The sequence below is a fragment of the Primulina eburnea genome, chromosome 6, assembly GCF_022965805.1.
Source record: "Primulina eburnea isolate SZY01 chromosome 6, ASM2296580v1, whole genome shotgun sequence".
Classification (NCBI taxonomy): Eukaryota; Viridiplantae; Streptophyta; class Magnoliopsida; order Lamiales; family Gesneriaceae; genus Primulina; species Primulina eburnea.
This window is the reverse complement of record NC_133106.1, coordinates 35380-50448: the sequence shown is the minus strand read 5'-3', so window position 1 is coordinate 50448 and position 15069 is coordinate 35380. Positions and strand designations below refer to the sequence as shown.

The 15069-nt window shown below is 40.8% G+C and overlaps 1 non-coding gene across 1 annotated transcript; it reads left to right on the top strand.

Annotated features, from left to right (window-relative positions):
• The first annotated feature begins 5073 nt into the window (after nucleotides 1–5073).
• Nucleotides 5074–5179, top strand: LOC140835626 (small nucleolar RNA R71). The gene has a single exon (XR_012118947.1). It is a non-coding gene; the product is annotated as a small nucleolar RNA R71 (small nucleolar RNA).
• The last annotated feature ends 9890 nt before the right edge of the window (nucleotides 5180–15069 follow it).

The window sequence follows — 15069 nt, the reverse complement described above, 5'->3', positions numbered from 1 at the left end:
TTTTGAGAGAGTAAAGGAAATTGCGTGCAGAAAATGAAAGGGGGAAAGGGGATCTGCGCTTTTAAAGCAGTCGCGCTCGAGCGGTAAAAAGTTACCGCTCGAGCGCCGAGTCCTCGGGACAAAAAATTTGAGAGGCAGGTATTCGCGCTCGAGCGGTAAAGTATTACCGCTCGAGCGCCATGCTCTCTGGCCATTTGCATGCACTTCGCGCCCGAGCGGTAAAAAGTTACCGCCCGAGCGCCGAGTTCTCGGGACAAATCACAAAATAATTAATTTTTTTTTTTAAAATCAAACATAACTAACACTAAAATCGAATTTAATTCAAGATGAAGGGAAGAGATGTAGTTCTCAATTTATAGTCGAGAGCTTGACTGTCGGTCTGTCTCAGTTCGGCGAATCTTGGAACCGTGTGATTCCAAGTTGTGGCTCAACTGTGCCACCCATGTAATGCTTGAGGCGCTGGGCATTGACCGTGAATGTCCCGTCCTTCCCATCTTTCAATTCGACAGCCCCCGATGGATAAACTTTGGAGATCACGAATGGACCGGACCATCGCGACTTCAATTTACCGGGAAATAAGCGCAACCGGGAGTTGTAGAGCAGCACACTTTCACCCTCCTTAAATTCTCTCTCGATGATTCTCTTGTCATGAGCCTTTTTGGTTTTCTCCTTGTACGACAGTGCAAGATCGTAAGCCAAATTCCGGAACTCCTCCAATTGGTCCAATTGGAGCAAACGCTGTTCACCTGCATCAGTAAAATTAAAGTTCAGCGCTTTTGTTGCCCAATATGCCCGATGCTCCAACTCGACAGGTAAATGACATGCTTTACCAAATAACAGCCTATACGGTGTAGTGCCTATCGGTGTTTTGAAAGCAGTCCTATACGCCCAAAGAGCATCATCTAATCTCACCGACCAATCCTTCCTATTGACACCTACCACTTTCTCCAAAATTCGCTTAATCTCGCGATTCGACACTTCCACTTGACCACTCGTCTGTGGGTGATAAGGGGTAGAGATTTTATGTGTGACACCATATTTGCTCAAAAGTTTTTCAAAGAGTTTGTTGCAAAAATGAGTGCCACCATCACTAATGATTGCTCGTGGTGTTCCAAATCGGTTAAAAATGTTTTTCTTTAAAAATTTTAGGACCACTTGAGCATCATTAGTGGCATATGCTTCCGCCTCTACCCACTTAGACACATAGTCCACCGCAACCAAAATGTATTTTTTCGTGAAAGAAATAGGAAACGGTCCCATAAAGTCTATCCCCCACACATCAAAAACCTCACACTCAATGATATTATTTAAAGGCATTTCGTGACGGTTAGAGATGTTACCTGACCGTTGGCATTTATCACAATGTAGCACATAAGAACGAGCATCTTTAAAGAGAGTTGGCCAATAGAAGCCACATTCTAGTACCTTAGATGCCGTCCTCGTTGGTCCAAAGTGACCACCTACCTCACGGTCATGGCAATGGTTGAGAATCTTATAAAACTCTTCCTCCGCAACACACCGTCTTATTATGGAATCTGCGCAAATCTTAAACAAGAACGGTTCCTCCCAAAAATAGTATTTCACGTCAGAAAAGAATTTCTTTCGTTGGTGAAAAGATAAGTTTGGTGGAGGTGTGCCTGTGACAAGAAAGTTAGCGAAATTTGCATACCATGGACAATTTCTCTCCTCAAATAGTTGCTCATCCGGGAACCAATCATCGATAGCAAGATCAACAGAATCATTACAAATACATTCTAATCTAGACAAATGATCTGCAACTACATTCTCAACACCCTTCTTATCTTTAATCTCGAGATCAAACTCTTGCAACAATAAAATCCACCGAAGTAAACGTGGTTTTGCATCTTTCTTAGCAAGTAGATATTTCAGTGCGGAGTGGTCAGTGTAGACGACGACTTTAGATAAGATAAGATATGCATGAAACTTGTCAAGTGCAAATACCACTGCAAGTAACTCTTTTTCGGTGGTAGCATAATTTAATTGTGCCTCATCTAGAGTCCTACTTGCATAGTATATAGTGTGAAATACCTTGTTTTGTCTTTGGCCGAGGACAGCACCTACCGCAGTATCACTAGCATCGCACATAATCTCGAAGGGCAGATCCCAATCCGGTGCTACCAAGACAGGAGCCGTCACCAAGCGCTCCTTCAGCTTCTCGTATGCCTGCAAACAATCAGAATTAAAGTCAAAAGGCACATCTTTCATGAGTAAAGAAGAGAGAGGTTTTGTAACTTTAGAAAAGTCTTTGATAAAACGCCGGTAAAAACCGGCGTGGCCGAGAAAACTTCTAACTCCCTTTACGGATGCCGGAGGTGGTAAGTTCTTTATCACTTCAACTTTTGCCTTATCCACCTCTATTCCGTTCCCCGAAACCTTGTGCCCTAGGACAATTCCCTCTTGTACCATAAAGTGGCATTTTTCCCAATTAAGTACCAATTGCGTCTCCTCGCATCTCTTCAACACCACCTTCAGATTCTGCAAACACTTATCAAAAGAAGAACCAAATATCGAGAAGTCATCCATAAATATCTCAAGAAAGGTTTCTATCATATCATGGAATATAGCAGTCATGCAACGTTGAAATGTGGTAGGGGCATTACAAAGACCAAATGGCATGCGGCGAAAAGCAAAAGTACCGTAAGGACAAGTGAAAGTGGTTTTCTCTTGGTCCTCCGGTGCAATCATAATTTGGTTGTACCCCGAATACCCATCCAAAAAGCAATAAAACTCATGACCCGCTAACCTTTCAAGCATTTGATCAATGAAGGGAAGGGGAAAGTGGTCTTTACGGGTGGCATCATTTAGTTTCCTATAGTCAATGCACACACGCCATCCCGTAACTGTCCTAGTGGGTATCAATTCATTATTTTCATTTGTGATAACAGTAATCCCACCTTTCTTTGGCACACATTGAACAGGACTTACCCATGCACTATCAGATATAGGATAGATAATACCTGCATCGAGAAGCTTAATCGTTTCAGCTTTCACTACCTCTTGCATCTTAGGATTTAATCTTCGCTGAGGTTGCACAAGAGGTGAGTACTTTCTTCCATCAAGATCTTATGCATGCAGACTGATGGATTGATCCCTTTGATATCCGCCACCTTCCATGCAAATGCACCCTTGTGCGCTTTCAAAACTTCCAATAGTTTGTCCTCCATCACATCTGTCAAAGCAGCAGAAATAATGACAGGTAAAGTGTTATTCTCACCTAAGTACACGTACTTGAGGTGTGGAGGCAACGGCTTCAGCTCAAGTGTTGGGGGATCCTCGATGCTTGACCTTTGAGTGGTCAAATCTCTTCGTTCTCCTAGATCTTCTAGTCGCATCCTCATTGGCCTTCTCCATGGTTGGTTGGCATTAAAGTGTGCCACAATTTCGGCTCTTTCCTCATCCAATTCTTCTTCCCCCGCTTCAGTATCGATCGTGGCTTCCAAAGGGTCCCTAAGAGCATCCTGCACATAGTTAGACGCAAGAGAATCAAAAGCATCAATTCGAAAACAACTATCAGAATGCAGTGTGTGCTTAAGTGCATCAAAAACATCAAAAGTAATCTCTTCGTCGCCCACTCTCAATCGCAACTTCCCATCTTGCACATCAATTAGTGCCTTGCCAGTCGCAAGGAATGGTCTACCCAAAATCAGAGGCATCTCTTCATCCTCCTCCATATCAAGCACCACGAAGTCCGCAGGAAAGATAAACTTGTCCACTTTTACTAGCACATCCTCAATCACTCCGCGGGGGTACTTGACAGACCTGTCCGCCAGTTGTAAAGACATCCTCGTCGGCTTAGGCTCTCCTAATCCGAGTTTCCTGAAAACAGATAGAGGCATAAGATTAATACTTGCACCAAGGTCACACAACGCTTTACGAAAAACAACATCCCCAATCATGCAAGGGATAGAAAAACTCCCTGGGTCTTTTAATTTCGGTGGGATTTTGTTTTGCACCAAAGCCGAGCAACTCTCAGTCAAGTTCACTGTCATGTGATCCTCCAACTTTCGCTTGTTAGCTAAGATGTCTTTCAAAAATTTAGCATAGCTTGGCATTTGCATTAAAGCATCAGCAAAAGGGATATTAATGTGCAGTTTTTTGAATACCTCTAAAAACTTACCGAATTGCGCATCCAATTTTGCCTTTTTCAATGCTGCAGGAAAAGGAGGAGGAATAACAATCTTATGTTGTGCAGTGGGTGCGGGTGTAGGGTTAGAAGACTTACCTGGAGATGATTCAGTCTGTTCATCCGGCACTTGACTTTTTCCTTTTTCTCTCGGCTCTAGAATCTTTCCACTTTTCAGCTCAATGGCTTTCACTTGCTCTTTTGGATTAGTCTCGGTATTGCTAGGCAAGGTGCCCGGCTCTCGGTTTGCTATCATCTTGGCCAACTGTCCAATCTGAGTCTCGAGCCCCTTTATCGACGCATCTTGGTTTTGAAGCCTAGTTTCAGTGGATGAGATAAATTTTGACATCATTAGCTCCAAATTTGACTTTTCTTCTTTGGGAGGATCGGATCTGTACATCGGCTGTTTTCCATACTGTTGTCCTCCCTGTGGTCGATTCTGACTGTTTTGGCCACCCCATGAGAAGTTGGGATGTTGCCTCCATCCCGGATTGTATGTATTCGAATAAGGGTCATTCCGTGGACGGTTTTGGACTCCCACTTGATGCACAGGTGCTCCTTCGGGCACATAGAATGGATTTCCATCTTGACAGTCTTTCACATAGTGCTCACCCCCACATTTCTCACAGAATACCTCTTGCAAACGCATAGCCGTGCCACCCATGTTCAAGCCATCCAGTTTCCTGTTTAAAACATCAAGTTGTGCAGTAATAGCAGATAAATCAGTTACCTGGTGAATCCCTGCACTTTTCCGCTGATTGTTCCTGTCAGATTGAGGGTGATAACTGCTAGCAGCCATCTCCTCCAGTAGCTCATACCCTTCCTCAGCGGTTTTTCTCAATAGGTTTCCACAAGCAGCAGCATCTATCATAGTACGATTTGGAGTAAGTAAGCCATAATAGAAGGTTTGAACGACTAACCCAAGTGGCAACTCGTGATGTGGGCATCTTCGTAGTAGATCTTTGAAACGCTCCCACGCCTCATATAGTGACTCTTGATCGAACTGAGCAAATGTTGTGATGTCTGCCCGCAGCTTCATGGTCTTCGATGGGGGAAAGTATTTGATTAGAAACGCCTTCGCCATGTCTTCCCATGTAGTTATCGAACCTACAGGTAAACAGTTCAACCACGCTTTAGCTTTATCACGCAAAGAGAAAGGAAATAAACGCAGTCTAACAGCATCATCAGAAACTCCATTAAATTTAAAAGTATCGCAGATCTCAAGAAAGTCCGCGATGTGTGTGTTTGGATCATCCACGGCAGTTCCTCCAAATTGGACGGTGTTCTGAATCATCTGGATAATGGCTGGTTTGATTTCAAAGTGATTTGCCCGCACAATAGGCCTCACAATGCTAGGGCGTGCACCATCCAAAGAAGGCTGGGCATACTCTAACATTGGTATGCGGCGTGGCATCTCAATCTGTCTCTCTTCGCGGCGCTCCTCCTCATGCTCTTGCTCGTGCCTCTCCATCAAGTCTTTCAGTCTTTGCTGCTGTCTTCTCCTGCGAAGAGTTCTTTCGATTTCAGGGTCGAACTCAAACTCCACGTCAAGTGACCTTGGCATGCACTAGACAAGAAACCTGGAATAAAATATGGAGTGTTAGCTTAATAAAATAAAATACACTAAAGAAAATAACTGAAAATATAATTGTAGATTAACAGTCCCCGGCAACGGCGCCAAAAACTTGATCGAGCAAAACTTGCACTGTGAATTCCCCAATAAAATATGATTTTGTATGCTCAAAAAGTAATCGCAAGTGCACGATGTCAAGTAATAATATAGTGTATGTGAATACGAGTATCGTTCCACTGAGGACTGTATTTAACAATTATTATTTTAGTTATTAAACTTTAGCGACGAAAAGTGATTGATTGTGTTATAACTATTAAAATGCAAGAAAGTTAAATAAACAACTTCAAAGATCAAATGATGAAATGTGGATTCTAAATCAATTAATTGAATTTCAAATGATAGAGGAATTTGTTGGGACTTCTGGTTCACCTACCCCTTATTAATTAATTAATTCGTTCGATTGTGTTCTACGCTTCCGACAGGATTTCCTATTTAATTGAGCACACTCTCTCGAGCTATGTCAAACTAATTCACTCAAATGAAGTAATTAAATGTCTTTAATTATTTATCACGAGTGAATCGCATTCCGATTAATGAAACCCCCTAGTTTTCGTCCCTAAGGACTATGACTATCGGCACGTATCCAATTTCATATATCTATGCAAATTGTAGATCCGCGAATTATACTACTCGATCCTATCACTAGTTATTCTCTCGAACTCACTCGTGATATAAAATGGTCGTAAAGTTAGCTACGCTCAACGACACAATGAAAATCGTAGAATAAACAAGAATAAATCACAAATCGACATATAAATTAATCAACTAAAAGTTCGGGGTAGGATCCCCTTTAATCCCAACAAATATAAAAAGTTAGCTACTAGAATTCATAATGAAAATAAGCAAAACAATATTTAAATGACGGAAAATAAACTAGAAATACGAGACGTGACGAATTCTGCGAAGAACGATGCCCGGAAACCGTCCAATCTTCAATCCAAATGCCAAAAAGCTCTCCAAAACTCCTTGTGCTCGAAAATATGTCAGAATCCTCTCAAAAATCGACCAACCTCCCTACCATAGCAGCCCACATCCAAAATAAGGTAAGAAAATCGCGACCAAAATTTTCCAAAAATAAGCGGCGCTCGGGCGGTAAAGTACCGCCCGAGCGCCACATTCTCTGTAAGTTTCCTCGGCTTGTGCGGCATTCGCGCTCGGGCGGTAGAAATATACCGCTCGAGCGCCGATAGTTCTGTCTCGATTGCACCTTCTCGCGCCCGGGCGGTAGAAAAGTACCGCCCGAGCGCCACATGTTCTGTAATTCACTCGGCTTAGTCAAATCTCGCGCCCGGGCGGTAGAAATATACCGCTCGGGCGCCACTTATTCTGTCCAGATTCTTTAGTTCTGCACTTTTGGCTCTGCTTTTCGTTCTCCGATCATTTTCCCTGCAAATTCATCACGCACCAGTGAGACACGACACAATGCAAATACTTACTATAAAATGAACAAAAAGTAAAAGAAAAGCATGCATGCCCAAAGTAAACGCAACTAAAACTAACACAATAAACACGTAAAAACACCACCTATCAATCAGCATCTGAATATCCAATAAGATTTAACGATGAATCATTGGGATACCATAAGCCGACATTTTGAGTTCCTTTCAAGTACTTCAGAATACGTTTAACAGCAATATAATGAGATTGTTTGGGGTTAGATTGAAATCTAGCACAAATACAAACAGCAAACATGATATCTGGTCTACTGGCAGTTAGATATAATAATGAACCAATAAGACCGCGATATTGAGTTACCTCTACTGGAATACCACTTTCATCTTTATCAAGTTTAATCGATGAGCTCATTGGAGTAGAAGCAGCAGAGCATGCTTCCATTCCGAACTTTTTCATAAGCTCCTTGGTGTACTTGGCTTGATTTATAAAGATTCTAGTCTCCAGTTGCTTAATCTGTAATCCTAAAAAGAATGTTAATTCTCTCATCATACTCATTTCGAATTTATCCTGCATCAATTTTCCAAACTTTGCACATAATTTGGGGTTATTTGACCCAAAAATGATATCATCAACATAGATCTGTACTAAAAGAGTATGCTTATTCTTGACTAATGTAAACAAAGTTTTATCTACTGCTCCAATGGTAAAGTCATGATCAATAAGAAACTGTGATAGAGTGTCATACCATACTCTAGGTGCCTGTTTTAGACCATATAATGCTTTGTGTAATTTAAATACATGATGAGGTGGGAAATGATCGATGAAACCTGGATGTTGTTCGACGTAGACTTCTTCTTGTAAGAGACCATTCAGAAAAGCACTTTTCACATCCATTTGATATACTTTGAAATTCTTGAAAGCAGCAAATGCTAAGAATATTCTGATTGTTTCGAGCCTTGCTACTGGTGCGTAGGTCTCATCAAAGTCTATTCCTTCTTCTTGTCTGAAACCTTGAGCTACCAATCTTGCTTTATTTCTCACCACTGTGCCTTCTTCATTGAGTTTGTTTCTAAATACCCACCGAGTTTCAATGACAGCTTGGTGAGATGGTCTAGGCACTAGAAACCAAACTTCATTTCGTTTGATTTGATTTAGCTCTTCTTGCATGACTTCAATCCAACTAGGATCCAGAAGAGCTTCTTCAATTTTCTTTGGTTCATCCTGAGATATAAAAGCAGCATGCATGTATTCAATAAGCATTTTCCTTCTGGTTCTCAAAGGCGCTGCTGGATTACCAATAACCAATGATGGATGATGAGATTTTCTCCAGATAAAAGGATTTAAAAGGACATCTTCCTGATTTGATATGTTGAGATTGTTCTCGACAGAACCAGTAGTAGGTTCTTGAGTGTCTTTTGCTGGTATGGGTAGATCCAAAGTCTGTACTTCTGGCTCCACTATTGGAATGTCTGGTTCTGGATTTTGAAGATCTTTGATGTTTGCTTCTACATCATCTTCACTGTCAAATTCCAAGTGAATCCTGTCTAGCCTGTTACTTAAATCAGATATGTTAGAAATTTCAGCAGCACTGCTGTCTTCATCGAAGACATCATGAATCGATTCTTCAACATTAAGAGTTCTATTGTTGAAGATTCTAAAGGCTTTGCTTACAGCAGAGTAACCAAGAAATAGTCCAGCATCTGATTTTGAGTCAAATGCAGTTAAATGATTTTTGCCATTATTTAGTACAAAACATCTGCAACCAAACACATGAAAATAAGATACGTTAGGCTTTTTCCCTTTCCATATTTCATAAGGGGTCTGATTTTGCCTTTTGTTGACCATAGATCTGTTTTGCGTGTAACAAACAGTATTGATAGGTTCAGCCCAGAAGCGCTGAGAGATGTCTGCATCTGCTAGCATTGTTCTAGCTGTTTCTTTTAGAGTTCTATTTCTCCTCTCAGCTACTCCGTTTTGTTGAGGTGTTCTGGCAGCTGAATATTCATGATGAATCCTCTGTTCATTCAAATATAACTCAAGATACTTGTTAGTGAACTCAGTACCCCTATCACTTCTGATTTTAATGATGGTAGTAGATTTTTCATTTTGAATTCTTTTCAGAAGCTTGATCAAGAGGCTACTGGTTTGATCTTTTCCTGCGAGAAATAATACCCAAGTGAATCTAGAAAAATCATCAATAACAACAAGAGTGTATTTCATTCCCCCTAAGCTCATGATGGAGATTGGACCAAATAGATCCATAAACAGTAGTTCCAGACATCTTGAAGTTGATTTGCTATCTTTATTCTTGAAACTGGATCTTATCTGTTTCCCAAGCTGACAAGCAGAACAAACATGATTTTTAACAAAATTAATATCAGGTAATCCATCAACTATATTCTGCTTCTTGAGATAATTGATTGACTTGAAATTTAGATGATTCAATTTCTTGTGCCATAGCCAGTGTTTATTGCTAAGAGAAGCAACTAAGCATGTAGGAGTATTGACATGATTTGAGTTCGAAGAGACTATGTAAGTGTTGCTTTCTCTTTTTCCAGTTAACACAATAATTTCAGCAGAATCTCTAACTATACATGAATGTTTCTGAAAAGCTACAGAATAACCATTATCACATAGTTGACTAATGCTGATTAGATTGTAACAAAGATTGTCAACTAATAACACATCATTAATAGTTATGTTACCATGGATAATATTACCCTTACCCATGGTTTTACCTTTTGAGTTGTCTCCAAAAGTTATCTTTGGTCCAGTACAACTCACTATCTCGGAAAGTAGGTTTTTCTGTCCAGTCATGTGTCTGGAACATCCACTGTCCAGATACAATGTAGAGTTACTGACTTCTGTTTTCTTCTGCTGTTCCTGCAAACACAAATTTCAGTATCTGGTACCCAAATCTATTTGGGTCCAAGTCTTATCAGTCCTTTGGGGACCCACATTTGTACAATTCTTGGTGATCTTGTACTTCGGGTATCCAAAGATGTGTGTGCAACAGAAGGTCTGTTTTTTCTAACAGTATGCATATTAAAATGTTGTTCCTCCCTTCTGTTTCTGTTTTCCAGTCTGTATCTCTTCTGAACAGGTTTAGAGTTGTAGTACTGGTAGTTTTTAACCTTCATAGGATGTTGTCTTCCAGAGTTGAATTCTTTTCTGACTCTAGAACTCTGGTCAACTTTTTCCTTAGGTTTAACGTAACCCAGACCATAGTGTATTCTTCTGTTCATCTGACTTACATTCCTTTCAACTGAAGCAGTAGGTACTTCTGGTTTCTGTACCACGCTGGATCTCACAAAGTGAATGTATTTTCCTTTGCACATATCCAGTGTTGGATTAGTATTCGTTTCAGAAGTGTCTTCATTATTACAAAAACCGAAACCACTCCTATCTCCTGACTGTTTTTGTAATTCTTGCATCTTTTCCAGTGAAACAGAAGATTTGTTCCAAGCATTTACCAGCAGCGACAACTTCTGGTTTTCAGAAAGCACCTTCTGGTAATCTGCTTTGGCTCTTTCATTCTTAGTTATTAATTTACTCATCTTAACTTGTAAATCATTACAGCTGTCTACTTGCAAGCAAGTTAACTTACTTTTATGATTCTGTAAGTTCTGATTTTCGATCTTTACTTCTTCAAATGATTGAGAAAGTCTGGAATACTCTTTTACCATGTCATATAGTGCATCAATCAAATCAGTTCGTGTAAATTCGTTAGAGTCAAGATCAAATACCTCTCCAAATGTCGAGGTTGATTCATTGTCTGCCATGAGACATTTGACCTCTTCTGCATCATTGTCACTGGAATGACTTTCTGAGTCAGATGACTCAGAACTAGAGTCCGCCCATTTGGATTTGCTTTCTTCGGCAATCATTGCTTTTCGATCTCTTCTGGACTTTTTGTCATTTCTCTTGCGATCCTTTCTCTTTTGGTCATCCTTCTTTGGTTTAGGTGTGAAAACCGAGAATCTGGCATTAATATAATTAATGTTTGTAAGGGAATTTAGCATAGGATTTTATTATATTAAATGAGATATGATGATGAGAAAATTAATTGTTGGAAACATTTATTAGCAAGTTAATAATATATACACTAAAGGAGCATATTTCGAAAAATATTATGGAGATTTTGAATATATTGAGATATCCTACAAGAGCTAAAGGATTTAGGCATGATATTATAACTAATTTTAGAAATTATATGCCTAAATATTTTAAGGCATGGGTACAAGGAAGCATGCCATGCAAGGTGGAAGCAAATCTCCTCACCTAGTCACCATAATTTCGAAAATATTGAGGGACAAGAGATTAGGGATTTAAATCTCACGAAATTGGAAGATAAATCAACAACAATGGCAATGGAATTGGAGTCAAATATTGTAAGATTTATGCCAATCTTGAGCATGATTTTAGTGCCATAATTAAACCCCTCCATCTCACCTATAAATACAACACCACCCTAGTCATTCCTCCACACCACAAATTCGAAAATTAGAGCTGCATATTCTCGAAATTCAGCAGCCTCTCCATAGCCAAACTCTGCCCGAAAAATCGTCCAAGAAATTAAGCCGAAGTTCTGTCCGAAGGAGGAGCAAGGAGCGATCCAAATTTCGAGTTGAGCATCTTTGTTTTTCTAGCATTCAAACACGGTAAGTGGGCTGTTTTAAATTTCGGTTTTATGCATATGTGAAAATATCGGTTTTGTTGTTTTAAAAATGCGGTCGAGTACCGTCGTTTTGGTCTATACGTTTTTACGAAAGTTGGTACGTTTATGTTTGACACTGTGAGAATTCCCTGAAAATGGGTGGAATTCCAACATATGGCCCTTAACAGTGGGATAGAACTGTTTTATGGCCTCGCCCCCTTAGAGGATTAAAACTTAGGGACTGATATCAGTAAACCATAAAAGGTGAAAAATCGCAGTGTTATTATGATATGATTATGATGTTACGATTATGAAAAGCATGTTATATTTATATGTACGTTTCGAAAATGTTGTAAAAATGTTTATGTTGTTTTCAATATCCCCCATTTACTGAGTATTCCCAAAATACTCACCCCCTTACAATCTTCCCCAGATAAATCCGAAGAACAGGTTGAAGAAGAAGAATCTGAACAATTTTGGGGATGGTGAATTTTGTGATTTAGTTTAGTCATGCTATTTCTTTTTTTGAATTTTAGTACTTTTAATTTCATGTAAGACGCTTCCGCATTAGTTATTTCAGTTGTAAAGACAGTTGTTTTTTTTTAGAAATTATGAAATAAACTGGTTTTCGGTTTATACTATGCTACGAGGCTGGTTGTTTTTAATTGTGTGATTGATAAACAACGCCGATGTCGACTAACCCCGGTCTCGGGACGTGACATTTAAGTGGTATCAGAGCCGCCAGGTTCATAATCCGAGAGGGAAAAATCGAGTTTCAAAAAAAAAAATCGAAGTTCGAAAAACAAAAAAATCCGGAAATTTTTCGAAATTCTGGCCAAACAGCCCCTACATGCGCCGCCGCGTTTTTCGCCGATTCCGGCCTCTTCCGGTAGTTTTTCTTTGATCGGAGACCTGATCTAGAACCGCCTAGATGAGACGAACAAAATCCCTCTATCAATTTCAGATTTTCCGTTCCTATGCAACCGGAATTTCGGATCTACAAATTTTCGCCCAAAACCCTAACGCCGAATGCTAGTTTGTCCCATTACCCTACCAATCCTACTCCGATTTTAAATTAAATTTACGCGAACGATATATGATCCATGGGTAACGTTTCCCCTCAATCAATTTTGAAATCGGATAAGCCCATCGGAAACGCCCAAATATGAGTTACGTTAGCGAATTGCGCGACTTTCCGACCCAAATTAAGTAGTTTTCCAACCGATTCTGGCCGTGCCACCACCGTTTCCGTGATCTTGACACCTTCGCCGACGTACGACTAAGCTCCGACCATACTCCGGCGAGTCAACCCGGCGAGTCAACTCGGCCGAGTCCACGAGTCAACCGCCAGCTTATGTTCTTCGTTTTTTTTCGTAGAAAACTCCGAATTCGATTCCGTCGACTGTTCTGGAATCCTCTCGATATACCCTTCGAATCCATATGTCTATCTCAAAACTTTCCATTTTGGAAATTTTCGAATTTTTATTTATTTTCATTTATTGAACTCTATATGACCTTGACATTTTATTATGTCCTATTTCATTCAGCACATTTATTTAGATTGGTTCAGTACATTTATTTCTTTAGATTGGTCATGTTCATTTATTTTCCTGCTTGAGAAATCAATAAAATATTTTATTCGTTCCATTGATTTCAATTTACTTATACGCAATCTATTGCATAAATCCTACTCGTACAAATTCTTAGAAACATTCAAATTGTAGGAAATGGCCGGTAGACCTCCAAGGCAAAACCGCAACCCCCGTTATGCTAACAACAACAAAAACAATAATGGAGAAGGCAACGGACCTCCACCTCAGTTCAATCTCAATCAAGCAGACTTGATGGCCATAGCCACGATCGTGGCCACGACACTGCAAGGGTTAGTGAACCCCAACGCCAACCAACCACCACCACCTCCACCGCAGCACGGAGTCAAATTCCATTATGAATCACTGCGCAAGAACAGGTGCCCAACTTTCAGTGGTGCTGCCGACCCTGAGGTTAGCCAGAGTTGGCTGAAAAGTGTGGAGACTCAGCTGCGACTGTTGGAAGTCCCGGATGCACTGAAAGTGGACGTGATAGTGCCCTTCCTGGAAGATCGAGCAGGCAAGTGGTGGGAAGCAATCTCGCCAGCCATGACAGCTGCAGGACCAATCACGTGGCAACATTTTAAGGAAGCTTTCCTGAAACAGTATTATCCCGCCGAGGTCAGACTGCAGAAACTGAGTGAGTTTGAGAATTTCAGTCAAGCTCCCGACATGTCAGTTGTGGAATACACCTCCCAGTTCAACGCCTTAGGATCTTATGCTCCGGCAATTATGGCGGATGAAGTTCTAAAATTGCACCGCTTCAAGAAGGGGTTGAACAGCAGGATCCAATCAGCCCTAGCAGTCTACCAACCGACGAATTTTTCCGACCTGATGGGCGCAGCTATCCGAGCTGAAACTGATATCCAGCGCAGAGAGAAAGAATTTAGGAACAAAAGGCCTATGAATGATCAGCCCTCTCATGGCAGTCAGTCGTTCAAGAAACCGAACCATTCCGGTGAACCATCTAAAGAGACTTCGCATGCCTCAGGCTACCAGGCCATTAAGCCTTGCCCAACTTGCCACTTACGCCACCTGGGAGAATGTCGTAGAGCCAGCGGCGTCTGCTTCGGATGTGGAAAACCAGGACACCGTATGGCAGATTGTCCAGCCGCCAACAACAAAACAACTGGACCAGGTAAAGGAGACGGGTCAAGCTCAGGGGCGAATGCCAATAAACCACGGGAGAACAAACCAAATGCCAGGGTGTTTTCCATGACGCAGGAGGAGGCGGATGATGCAAGCGATGTTGTGTCAGGTACCATATTTATTCAGCAAGTGCCTGCTTATGTGTTATTTGACTGTGGCGCTAAACATTCTTGTATATCTAAAAGATTTGGTAAGAAGTTAGGACGTAAGCCCGATAAGCTAACCAAACCTTTCCAAATAGCCACGCCTACTAGTAGAGCCATTGAAACTGACGAAATTTACAGAGATTGAAAAATCAGTATTGGTAATTAGATTTTTAGAGCCGACTTGATATAGTTGATCATGGTCATTTTCGATATCATCTTAGGAATGGATTGGTTAGCAAGAAACAATGCGATAGTAGATTGTAAGGGAAAGGAATATCCCTACCTATTTGGAGACCAAGCCAACTCCAGTTTCGAGGACGAAACTTCTCATAAAGAGGGAGGGATGTGAAAACCGA